Source organism: Oryctolagus cuniculus, chromosome 13 (genome assembly GCF_964237555.1).
Source record: "Oryctolagus cuniculus chromosome 13, mOryCun1.1, whole genome shotgun sequence".
NCBI lineage: Eukaryota > Metazoa > Chordata > Mammalia > Lagomorpha > Leporidae > Oryctolagus > Oryctolagus cuniculus.
Genome location: NC_091444.1, coordinates 67,051,154 through 67,062,908, shown reverse-complemented (window position 1 = coordinate 67,062,908; position 11,755 = coordinate 67,051,154). Strand labels below are relative to the sequence as shown.

Genomic DNA, 11,755 nt, shown 5'->3' with positions numbered 1-11,755 from the left:
CATTTGAAGAATAAACCAGAAGATGGAAGACTGTGTGGTGTGTGTGTGTGTGTGTGTGTGACTCTACTTTTCAAATAAGCAAATTTTTTTTCCTAATATTTGTTTATTTTATTTAAAAAGCAAAGTTACGGAGAGGCAGAGGCAAAGAGAGAAATCTTCCATCCACTGGTTCACTACCCAAATGGCTGCAGCAGCCGGAGCTGGGCTGATTTGAAGCCAGGAGCCAGGAGCTTCTTCCAGGTCTTCCACTCAGGTGCAGGGGCCCAAGGACTTGGGCCACCTTCTACTGCTTTCCCAGGCCACAGCAGAGAGCTGGATCTGAAGTGGAGCAGCAGGGACCTGAAGCAGCCCCCATATGGGATGCTGGCACTGAAGACAGTGGCTTTAACTACTCTGCTACACTGTCAACCACAGCAAATCTTAAGAGAGATAGAGAGAGAGAGAGAGAGAGAGAGAGAGAGAGAAGAAGAAGAAGAAGAAGAGAGGAGGAGGAGGAGGAGGAAGGAAAAGGAATAGGAAGAGAAGAGGGAGGGAGGGAGGGAGGGAGGGGAGGAAGGGAGTAATTCTTACATGACTTACAAGTACCTGCATGATTAGATCTCACTTTAACTCTCCAACCTCTTCTACCACTCTCCCTCTCACTTCCTGCAATCCAGGCACAAGAGTTGTTCTATGTTCTTAACACAAACTCTTTCCAGTCTCACATGTTTCAGATTGCCATTTTTCCTTGAAATATTTCTCTCCTTCACCTCCCCACCTTCCACCTAAAATTCGCTTTCATGACCCATTCTCATCTTTCTGGTCTCAGATTTCTTGGTCTCACAATCAAAATCTAGTCCCTGGGGCTGGCACTGTGGTGTAGTAGGTAAGCATCCGTCTGCAGTGCCAGCATCCTATATGGGCGTTGTTCTATGGGCGTTGTTCAAGTTCCAGTTGCTCCACTTCTTTTTTTTTTTTTTTTTTTTTTGACAGGCAGAGTGGACAGTGAGAGAGAGAGACAGAGAGAAAGGTCTTCCTTTGCCGTTGGTTCACCCCTCTAATGGCCGCCGCGGCTGGCACACCGTGCTGATCCGATGGCAGGAGCCATGTGCTTCTCCTGGTCTCCCATGGGGTGCAGGGCCCAAGCACCTGGGCCATCCTCCACTGCCTTCCCGGGCCACAGCAGAGAGCTGGCCTGGAAGAGGGGCACTGGGACAGAATCTGGCGCCCCGACCGGGACTAGAACCCGGTGTGCCGGCGCCGCAAGGCAGAGGATTAGCCTAGTGAGCCACGGCGCCGGCCCAGTTGCTCCACTTCTGATCCAGCTCCCTGCTGATGGCCTGGGAAAGCAGTAGAAGATGGCCCAAGTCCTTGGGCTCCTGCACCTGCATGGAAGACCCGGAAGAAGCTCTTGGTTCCTGGCTTTGGATCATCCCTGTCTGGCCATTGTGGCCATCTGGGAAGTGAACCAGAGGATGGAAGACCTCTTTCTCTGTCTTTCCCCATCTGTAATTCTGCCTTTCAAGTAAATAAAGAAATCTTTTTTTTTTTTTTTTGAAATCCAGTTCCTTCTTGTTGTCTCCCATAGTCTTGTATTCATTTTCCTTATAGTGTTTAATATGGATGTAACTCTAAGTATTGATCTGTTTACTTATTTAATGTCTATCTTTCCCCATCAGAGTGTAAGGACCACAAATTCAAGAACCACATCTGTTATGCTCATTGTATACCCAAAGTCAACCCCTTAGTGGGTGCTCAATGAATACTTACTGAATGGATAAATAAATAAATAAACAAGACATAATACTGTAAGATAAGACTTTCTGGGTTATTCATTTTGGATATGCTGTTGGCACTGAAGCTTTTAGAAGGCCCCCCTGCCCTTTTAAGAGTCAGACTATTTATTACAACTCATACCTATCAGAATGGCTAAAATAAAAGAATGAAAACACCAAATGCTGGCAAGAATGTAGATGAACTTGATTACTCATACATGGCTAGTGGGAATGTATAATCATGGGACTGGTTTAGAAGAGCATTAGCAGCTATTGTGTCTACAGACTAATACACAATTACCATATGATCTGGGAACTTTATTTGTGGGCAGGTATCCTAATTTTCATTTATTTGAAAGGCACAGAGACAAAGGAAGAGAGAGTGAGTCTTCTGTGCACTACTTCACTCCCCAAACACTTGTAATAGCCAGGGCCAGGCCAAGTCAAAGGCAGAAACTCAAGCTAGGTCTTCCACATTGGTGGCAGAAATCCAAGGACTTGAGCTGTTGGCTGCTGTCTTCCAGGGTGTGTTCTAGCTGGAGTCATCCAGGTACTCCAATATGGTAGGCAGGCATCTCAAGCAGCCAGCATCTTTACTGCTCTGCTACACACTTGTTCCATGAGCATTCATCTTAAAAAATAGAAAAGATATGTTCACATACAAAACTGTACACAAGTATCTGTAGTAAATTCATTTATAATAACTGACAATGAAAAACAATAGAGAAGTATTTCAGGGGGTGAATGGTTAAACAAACTGTGGTAAAGCCATATTGAAAAAAAAAAAAAGAACAAACTACTTATACACAAAACAGTTTGTATGAACCCAGGGTTATGACTGGAAAAAAAAATCCACAATTCCTTCTTACAGCAATACAATATTGGAATAATTTTTCCTGAACAAGAAGCCTAGAAAACAAACCAAGGAGGGGCCAGCATTGTGGTGTACTGGGTAAAACCGCTGCCTGCTTGAGACCCAGGTGTTCCTCTTTTGATCCAGCTTCCACCTCTGATTAGCTCCAAGCTAATGTGCCTGGAAAAGCAGTGGAGGATGGCCCTGTACCCACGTGGGAGATCCAAAAGAAGCTCTGGGATCCTGGCTTCAGCCTGGCCCAGCCCTGGCTGTTGCAGTCATTTGGAGAGTGAATCAGTGGATGCAAGATCTCTCTTAATTTCTCTCTCTCTCTCTCTCTCTCTCTCTCTCTCATCTCTATTGCTCCTCCTCTTTCTGTAACTCTAATTTTAAAATAAATTAAGAAAAAAAAACTGCTTCAAAAAAAAAGAAAAAGGAAGGAAGGAAGGAAGGAAGGAAGGAAGGAAGGAAGGAAGGAAGAAAGAAAGAAAGAAAGAAAGAAAGAAAGAAAGAAAGAAAGAAAGAAAGAAAGAAAGAAAGAAAGAAAGAAAGAAAGAAAGAAAGAAAGAAAGAAAGAAAGAAAGAAAGAAAGAAAGAAAGAAAGAAAGAAAGAAAGAAAGAAAGAAAACCAAGAAAATGGACAAACTTCCCTGAGTACGATTAAAACTCAAAATTAGGTGAACATCTGGAGCGGTGGTTAAGATGCTGCTTGAGGGCTGGCGCCGTGGCTCACTAGGCTAATCTTCCACCTGTGGAGGCACTCCAGGTTCTAGTCCCAGTCGGGGCGCTGGATTCTGTCCCGGTTGCTCCTCTTCCAGTCCAGCTCTCTGCTGTGGCCCAGGAGTGCAGTGGAGGATGGCCCAAGTGCTTGGGCCCTGCACCCGCGTGGGAGACCAGGAGAGGTACCTGGCTCCTGGCTTCAGATTGGCGTAGTGCGCCAGCCGCAGTGGCCATTGAGGGGTGAACCAACAGCAGCAGAAGACCTTTCTCTCTCTCACTGTCCACTCTGCCTGTCAAAAAAAAAAAAAAAAAAAAAAAAAGATGCGGCTTGAGATACCCACATCCCAGTTGCACTGCCTGGTTTCAGTCCCAGCTCCTCTGCTTCCAACTAATGTACACCCCGGGGGAGGCAGCAGATGACAGTTCAAGTACTTAGGTCCCTGCTGCATTTTTGAGAAACCCGAACTGAATTCCCAGCTCCTGGCTTTGTCCTGGCCCAGCCTTGACTGTTGCAGGCATTTGAAGAATGAATCAATGGATGGAAGATCTCTCCTCTCTTTTATCTCTGTCTCTCTGCCTTTCAAGCAAAATGAAATAAATAAATAATTTTGTGAAGCCTCAAATGATCAAATAATACTGCCACAAAGTAGACTTAACTTTTTGAAGATAAGTACTAAAGAGATGTCTAGCATAAAGGTTAGAATACATGTTCTGGAATTAGAGTTGATTCTACCATTCAACCTGAACCTGAACAAGTATCTTTAAAAAAAAAAAAAAAAGGATTCTGTGATGCTTTTTTAAAATTAGATTTATTTTATTTATTTGAAAGGCAGAGTTATAGAGGGGCAGAGGCAAAAGCAGAGAGAGGTCTTCGATCCACTGGTTCACTCTTCAAATGGTACGCAATGGCTGGAGCTGGGCTGATCCAAAGTCAGGAGCTAGGAGCTTCTTCTGGGTCTTCCACACAGGTGCAGGGGCTCAAGGACCTGGGCCATAACTACTGCCTTCCCAGGCCACAGGAGAGAGTCAGATCAGAAGTGGAGCAGCTGAGACTTGAACTCGTGCCCATATGGGATGCTGGCACTACAGGCAGTGACTTTACCCACTACACAACAGTGTCAGCCCTAACTCTACCTTTAATTAATTTAATTTCTTTGAGCCATGGTATTTTAGTTTGTAAAGTAAATTCAGTTGTTCTTGGCTTAGTCTTAAGACTTTTCTGTTGCAAAGATTCTATTTTATTACATATAAGCATTCTTTGGAATTCTTGGGTGATTGGTTCCAGGACCTCTGTGGGTATCAACATTTCTGAATGTGGCATGGAAAGCTAAGACACTGTGGCAAAAAATGACCTATCTGAAAGATCTCTGTGAGTGAGACTCTAGTGGAAAGAAGTGGCCATCAATGAAGGATGTATTTTTCTCTGAAGAAGAAGAGATCTTCCACTTTGCTTATGGTCTTATTTAAATACTGATGGAGTTTGTAGATTCAAAAGGCTTCCATCGCCTAGGCAGCTCATGTCAAGAGCCTCAGGTAGTCACTGACATCATACATAAGAGTGTTAATTGTTAAATTAACAACAGGAGTCACTGTGCACTAACTTCCCATGCAGGCCTTCTGTCTTTAATGAGTTGTATTATGAGAGTTAACTGTAAAACTTGCTCTCAGACAGCTTTGTGTGTGTGTGTGTATGTGCGCGCACGCAAGTGCACACAAATTGTTGAAATCTTAGTACAGAGTTGGTCTTTTGTGTACAAAGTTAATTGAAAATGAATCTTAATGGAGAATGGGACTGGGAAGGGAAGAGGAATGAGGAGGGGAGTGGGGGTGACAGGGTGAGTACAGAGGGAAGAATAACTATATTCCTAAGGTTGTATTTATGAAATTTGTATTCATTAAATAAAAGGTTTCTTTGGAAAAAATTTCTGAATGCACATGTCCATTATATAAAATGGTATAGTATTTGCATATGACCAACATACTTCCCGCATACTGTAAATCATTTCTTTTTTTTTTTTTTTTTGACAGGCAGAGTGGACAGTGAGAGAGAGAGAGACAGAAAGAAAGGTCTTCCATTTTGCCGTTGGTTCACCCTCCAATGGCCGCCGCAGCTGGCACATCGCGCTGATTCGAAGCCAGGAGCCAGGTGCTTTTCCTGGTCTCCCATGAGGGTGCAGAGCCCCAGCACTTGGGCCATCCTCCACTGCACACCGGGCCACAGCAGAGAGCTGGCCTGGAAGAGGGGCAACCAGGACAGAATATGGCACCCCGACTGGGACTAGAACCCGGTGTGCCGGTGCCGCTAGGCAGAGGATTAGCCTATTGAGCCACGGCACCGGCCGTAAATCATTTCTAAATTACTCATAATACCCAGTATGATGTGAATTCTATGTAGATAGTTGTTATATTGTTTAGGCAATAATGACAAGGAAAAAAAGTTTGTATGTGTTCAGAACAGATGCAATTTTTTGCCAAATATTTTCCAATTCAAGTTGGTTGAACACACAGATGCAGAACCCATGTACATGGAGAGCTGACTAATTTTCATGCTGTTAGAGCCATCTCAGATGATACGGGGCTGAAAGGCACTGCATTATTAGGGCCCTCTGATGCATGGTAGGCGCAGGTTGAATTTGGACAGTTTTGCAAGAAGATCGCCTATCTGGTTTGCCCTCTCAGTACACTGAGTTTTAGAATCAACTTAGAAAAATGTTGAAGTATTTCTGTAGTTTTTTTTTCCCAAGAATAATACATGCTAGTAGGTATATTCCATAGGGACAGAAGCTGTATCCATCTCCCTTTTCTCTTTTTAATTTTCTAAAGTAGACTTTACCTTTTAGAGCAGTTTTTTTTTTTTTGTTTTTTGTTTTTTTTTTTTTTTTTTTTTTGGACAGGCAGAGTGGACAGTGAGAGAGAGACAGTAGAGAAAGGTCTTCCTTTTGCCATTGGTTCACCCTCCAATGGCCGCCGCGGCCAGCACACTGCGCTGATCCGATGGCAGGAGCCAGGTGCTTCTCCTGGTCTCCCATGGGGTGCAGGGCCCAAGCACCTGGGCCATCCTCCACTGCACTCCCTGGCCACAGCAGAGAGCTGGCCTGGAAGAGGGGCAACCGGGACAGAATCCGGTGCCCCGACCGGGACTAGAACCTGGTATGCTGGCGCCGCAAGGTGGAGGATTAGCCTAGTGAGCCGCGGCGCCAGCCAAGAGCAGTTTTAAGTTCACAGCAAAGTTGAGAGGGAGGTACAGATATTTCCCATAAATGCATACCCCATGTCCAACCTCTCCTGTTATCAACATCTCCCCCTACAGTGGTATATTTGGTAAAACTGATGAACCTACATTGATATACCATGTTCAACCGAAGTCTGGAGCTTACATTAGGGGTCACTCATGGTGTTGAACATTCTATGGGTTTGGACAAATGTACAATTACATGGATCCACCATTATAGTAGGCAGAGGAGTTTCACCGCCATAAAAATCCTCTGTGTTCTGCATATTCATCCCTCCCGTCCGCTACCCTCTGGCAACTGCTGATCTTTTTATTGTCTGCATAGTTTTATCTTTTCCAGAATATTAAGAGTCAGAATCAGATAGGGTGTACTTTCTCAGATTGACTTCTTTCACTGAGTATATGCATTTAAGGTTTCTTCACGTCTTTTCATGGTTTGATAGCTCATTTCTTTTTAGAGTGCTAAATATTCTATTGTCTGGATGCACTATAATTGATCATTCATCCACTGAAGAACATCTTGGTTGCTTCCAAGGTTGGGCAACTTTGAAAAAAGCTGTTGTCAACATCCATGTGCAAATTTTTGTGTGGATATAAATTTTTTAAAGATTTATTTATTTTATTTGAAAGGCAGAGTTAGACACAGAGAGAAAGAAAGATAAGGAGAGACAGAGAGAGATCTTCCTTCCTCTAGTTCACTCCCCAATGGCCAGAGCTGGGCAGATCTGAAGCCAGGATCCAGGATCTTCCTCTCCTGGTCCCTCACATTGGTGCATGGCTCCAAGGACTTGGACCTTCTTCTGCTGCTTTCAAACCAGGTACATTAGCAGGGAGCTGGATTGGAAATGGAGCAGCCAGGACTTGAACTGGTGTCCATAAAGGATGCCAGCTCTGCAGGCAGTGGCTTTATCCACTATGCCACAGCGCCAGCCCCAATATAAGTTTTCAACCTCCTCGGGTAAATACCAAGAACAGTGATTGCTAGACCATATATTATGAGTATATTTAGTTTTGCAAGAAATCATCAAACAGCTGTACCATTTTGCATTCCAAGCAGCAATGAATGAGAGTTCCTGTTGCTCCACACCTTTGCCAGCATTTGGTGTTGTCAGTGTTTTGCTTTTTGGATATTTTAATAGGTGTGTAGTGGTATCTCATTGGTTTTATTTTCATGCATCTTATGTGAAACATCTATGATATGCTTTTCTACCATCTATATATTTCCTTTGGTGATATGTTTGCTAGGGCCTTTGCCCCATTTTTGGATAGGGCTGTGCATTTTCTTATTTTTAAAAGAACAATTCAACAATTTGATTTAATGGTTTTGTTATATTCATAGGGTTTTGCATCCATCACTATAATAAATTTTAGGCCATTTTTATTAACTCCAAAGAGAAGAGAAGCCCACACCCATTAGCAGAAACTTTCCATTCTACTCTCTCCCTAGCCCTAGGCAACCATTAACCAACCTCCTATTGCTATGAAATTGCCTCTTCTGGGAATTTCATATGAATGGAACCACACAATATGTGGTTCTTTGTACCTAGCTTCTCTCACTTAGTATAATGTTTTCAAAGTTCATCCATGTTTTAGCATGACTCAGGACTTCATTTCTTTTATTGCTTCATTCTTTTTATTCCTTTGTATGAATACACAACATTTTACTTCATCCATATAACTGCTTTTTAAACAGACCTTCATACAATCTGCTGACATTAGCTCGCCTTCAACCTGACTTCAAGAAGAACCTCCAGTTACCGACTCTCAAGGCTTTCGGGGATTTTTCAGTGTAAACCAGACTGCTGCTCAGCTTCACAACCACTGCTGTAGAATTTGGCATTCACAGGTCTATCAAGTCTGGTATCATTTGCCCGGTCCTTGCAGCATCCACCATTTTGTTTTTGTTTTTTTCTTCTCCAATCTCTTTATCACTGTGTTTCACATCAATTTTTCACCCAAATTCCCTTATTTATACTTTAAATCTGTTTGGAAGGGGATAAAAGCTAAAGCATGCATTTAATCAGCTCCATTTAATTAAATTTCTACTACCAGCATTTTTGTTTTGTTTTACATTCTTCTCCCTCCCCCCACAGAAACCTTTTATTTAAGGTATACACACTTCATGCATTTATATCATAAACACAAATTTAGGAACACAGTGATTCTTCCCAACCTACCCACACTTCCACCCTTCCTCCCCCTCCCTCTCCTATTCCAAATCTTATTTTTCACTAAGATCTATTTTCAATTAACTACACACATAAGATTAACCCTGTACTTAGTGAAGAGTTCAACAAATAGTATGAAAAAAGAAAAACTGTTCCTTAGCAGTCGAGACAAAAGCTGTGTAAAATCATCACATCTCAAAGTATCAATTTCATTTCTATAGGTTACCATTTTGGTATTTATTAGTTACAACAGATCAGGGAGAATTTTTCTTTTTGGGACTGGTTTATTTCACTAAGTATAATGTTTTCCAATTGCATCCAATTTGTTGCAGATGAGAGGATTCCACTTTTTTTAATCAGCCTTTAATAATACAAGGAGATAGCTAGCTCTGAGGCTCAATAGGCTAATCCTCTGCCTGAGGCGAATAGGCTAATCCTCTGCCTGAGGCGCCGGCACACCAGGTTCTAGTCCCGGTCAGGGTACCGGATTCTGTCCTGGTTGCTCCTCTTCCAGTCCAGCTCTCTGCTGTGGCCCAAGAGTGCAGTGGAGGATGGCCCAAGTGCTTGGGCCTTGCACCCACATGGGAGACCAGGAGAAGCACCTGGCTCTTGGCTTCGGATCAGCGCCATGTGCCGGCTGCAGTGTGCTGGCCGCAGTGGCCATTTGGGGGTGAACCAACGGCAAAGCAACACCTTTCTCTCTGTCTCTCTCTCTCACTGTCCATCCTGCCTGTCAAAAAAAAAATAATAATACAAGGAGAGATAGTTCTATTTTTTTTTTTTTTTTGACAGGCAGAGTTAGACAGTGAGAGAGAGAGAGAGAAAGGTCTTCCTTTTCCGTTGGTTCACTCCCCAAATGGCCACTACAGCCAGCACACTGTGTTGATCTGAAGCCAGGAGCCAGGTGCTTCCTCCTGGTCTCCGTGTGGGTGCAGGGCCCAAGCACTTGGGCCATCCTCCACTGCCTTCCAGGCCACAGCAGAGAGCTGGACTGGAAGAGGAGCAACCAGGACAGAATCCGGCGCCCTGACTGGGACAAGAACCTGGTGTGCCGGCGCTGCAGGTGGCGGATTAGTCTAGTGAGCTGTGACGCCAGCCTCTAATTTTTGTGAAATCAAAAGAAATAGTATAAAATTACTGCTCCAACTGAAAAAAAAATTTAAACAGTTAACTGTGTCAAATATGTGTGTACAGGAAGCTATAAATAATATACACTGTGGCTCTTATTTTTTTAACAAGTCTGACCAATGGAAATATCTCTGCCCTGGTCCTTCCTGACCTTTGCATTGCAATGGTTTAGTTGTATATGCTGAATTTTCTCTGCTGTCCTATATCCCATAATTTCCTCTACCAATAAGTTCTCTTCTTGTTATCAGGAAAAATTTTATACTAAATACAGAGACCACCACTGCTCCTTGAAGTAAACTCTCTGACGTGTTCTTTGGTTCCAACTATGCCCATTCTGTTTCCTCCTGAACAGTTCCGCCACCATTGAAACATAACAAGATCTGTGTAATTCCAAGATCCCATAAAAATTTCTTAAGCACACTCCCTTTTCCTGTGAACAGCATTTCAGTTGCAGCTACTACTATTAATTTGGTTACACAGACTACCTGGTTTCTGTTCAACATTCTGCCTTTCATGTTCAGTGAGTGCTTCCTGGAAGTACGGTTCCCAACTATACAGTAACCACTTATTCTATTATTTATGACATATGATTTATATGACAGATGATATATGAGATGAGACACAGTCTCTATGACATAGTTCATATTTGTTGTTTGTTCTGCCCGGATGGAATTAAGTTGAATGTTACTTTTTTTCTATCTGAATTACAATATTCTATAAATTAGAACAATTCATAGCAAAATGATTTTACATTATATCTCTGCCCAAGCAGGTGATAATTATTTGATGAAAGTATTTCATATCTAGTCACTCCACATACTGCTGACTCTCAGTGTGACTTCCCACCTTCTCCTTATGGATCATTGTGTATATCTGCCACAACGTCTTAGAAAAACTTAAGTTTAGTGGACCAGGTTTACAGATCTAGGGAAGACATGGAAAATCAAGTTTCTAATCCAGATCTGCTTTTAACTTGCTGTGTAGTCTTCTACAAGTCGTTTGACACTCAGCCATTTCTTCATTTCAGCATGGAGGTACTGTTACCTTCTCAAGTGCACTGTGAGAAAGGGATGAGTAGCAGTCAAAAAAACTGAAAACACTAAAATCCCTTCAATAGTTCTGACTTGTGGCAACAAACAAGGCAATCTCAAAAAACCCAGTGCATACATTGGCAAAACCAAAGATTGTTGTTGTAAGGAAAAGGGAACAGTGTCTGATTTTAACATTCACACATTCCAAACCACGGTCTTCCAGGCCTTATTCTGCAGCCAAGCCTCGTGGTAGGAGCCAGGTCTGGGAGAAAGTTTCCAGCGAGCAGACTTTGGCAAAGGTTGCCTTCAAACCTGCAAAGAATACAGTTCAGATTTTTTTGTTAAAGAACATTCTCATTCCTTTTTGCCACAGAATTTCATGGATGATGTTTATTTTTCCTTTTCAGGTCAGAATATGTAATTTTTCAGTCAGATTTGAGGAACAGACACATTTCTTGAGGCTTTTTTCTTTCTTTCTTAACAAAATTCTTCCATCTTGTAGGTGAAGCCAAAATCCAAGACTCCAATATTATATGTTAAGACAATTATTTTTCTCATGTAATCATTAAATCACTTCGAGCAAGAATGAGGTACTAAAATCCACCTTGTCATTGCTTGTGGAAGAAGCAGATAACATTGTGCCAAGTGAAAGGAATGATTATTGATTTTAATTACAGTCCCTGGACAAATGGGCTATGTTGCTCAGAGTCCTGGCACGCAGAGACACCAGTGAGCCTTAGGTTTGTTTGGGATAGTTTTGCAAACCAAAAACAACCACTGCAAGTGCACTGGTTTTAGAGGAATGTCCAAGAAAATTGCTCTCCTTCCCTTCACAACGTGTCATTACAGAAAAGTAGAAGTCCGTGTGT

General features: G+C 42.6%; 1 long non-coding RNA gene across 2 annotated transcripts in view; it reads right to left on the bottom strand.

The window, feature by feature from the left end:
- Positions 1–2,051: 2,051 nt before the first annotated feature.
- LOC138844994 (uncharacterized) overlaps positions 2,052–11,755 on the bottom strand; it is a 43,967-nt gene continuing 34,263 nt past the window's right edge. The window contains exons 5-6 of one of the 2 annotated variants that reach the window (XR_011381551.1): positions 11,023–11,198; positions 10,014–10,912 (exon numbers count right to left, since the gene is read on the bottom strand). This is a non-coding gene — a long non-coding RNA (uncharacterized lncRNA). Of the gene's footprint in view, positions 2,386–10,013; positions 10,913–11,022; positions 11,199–11,755 lie in introns of those variants that run through there. The other variant, XR_011381553.1, reaches the window with a different exon arrangement.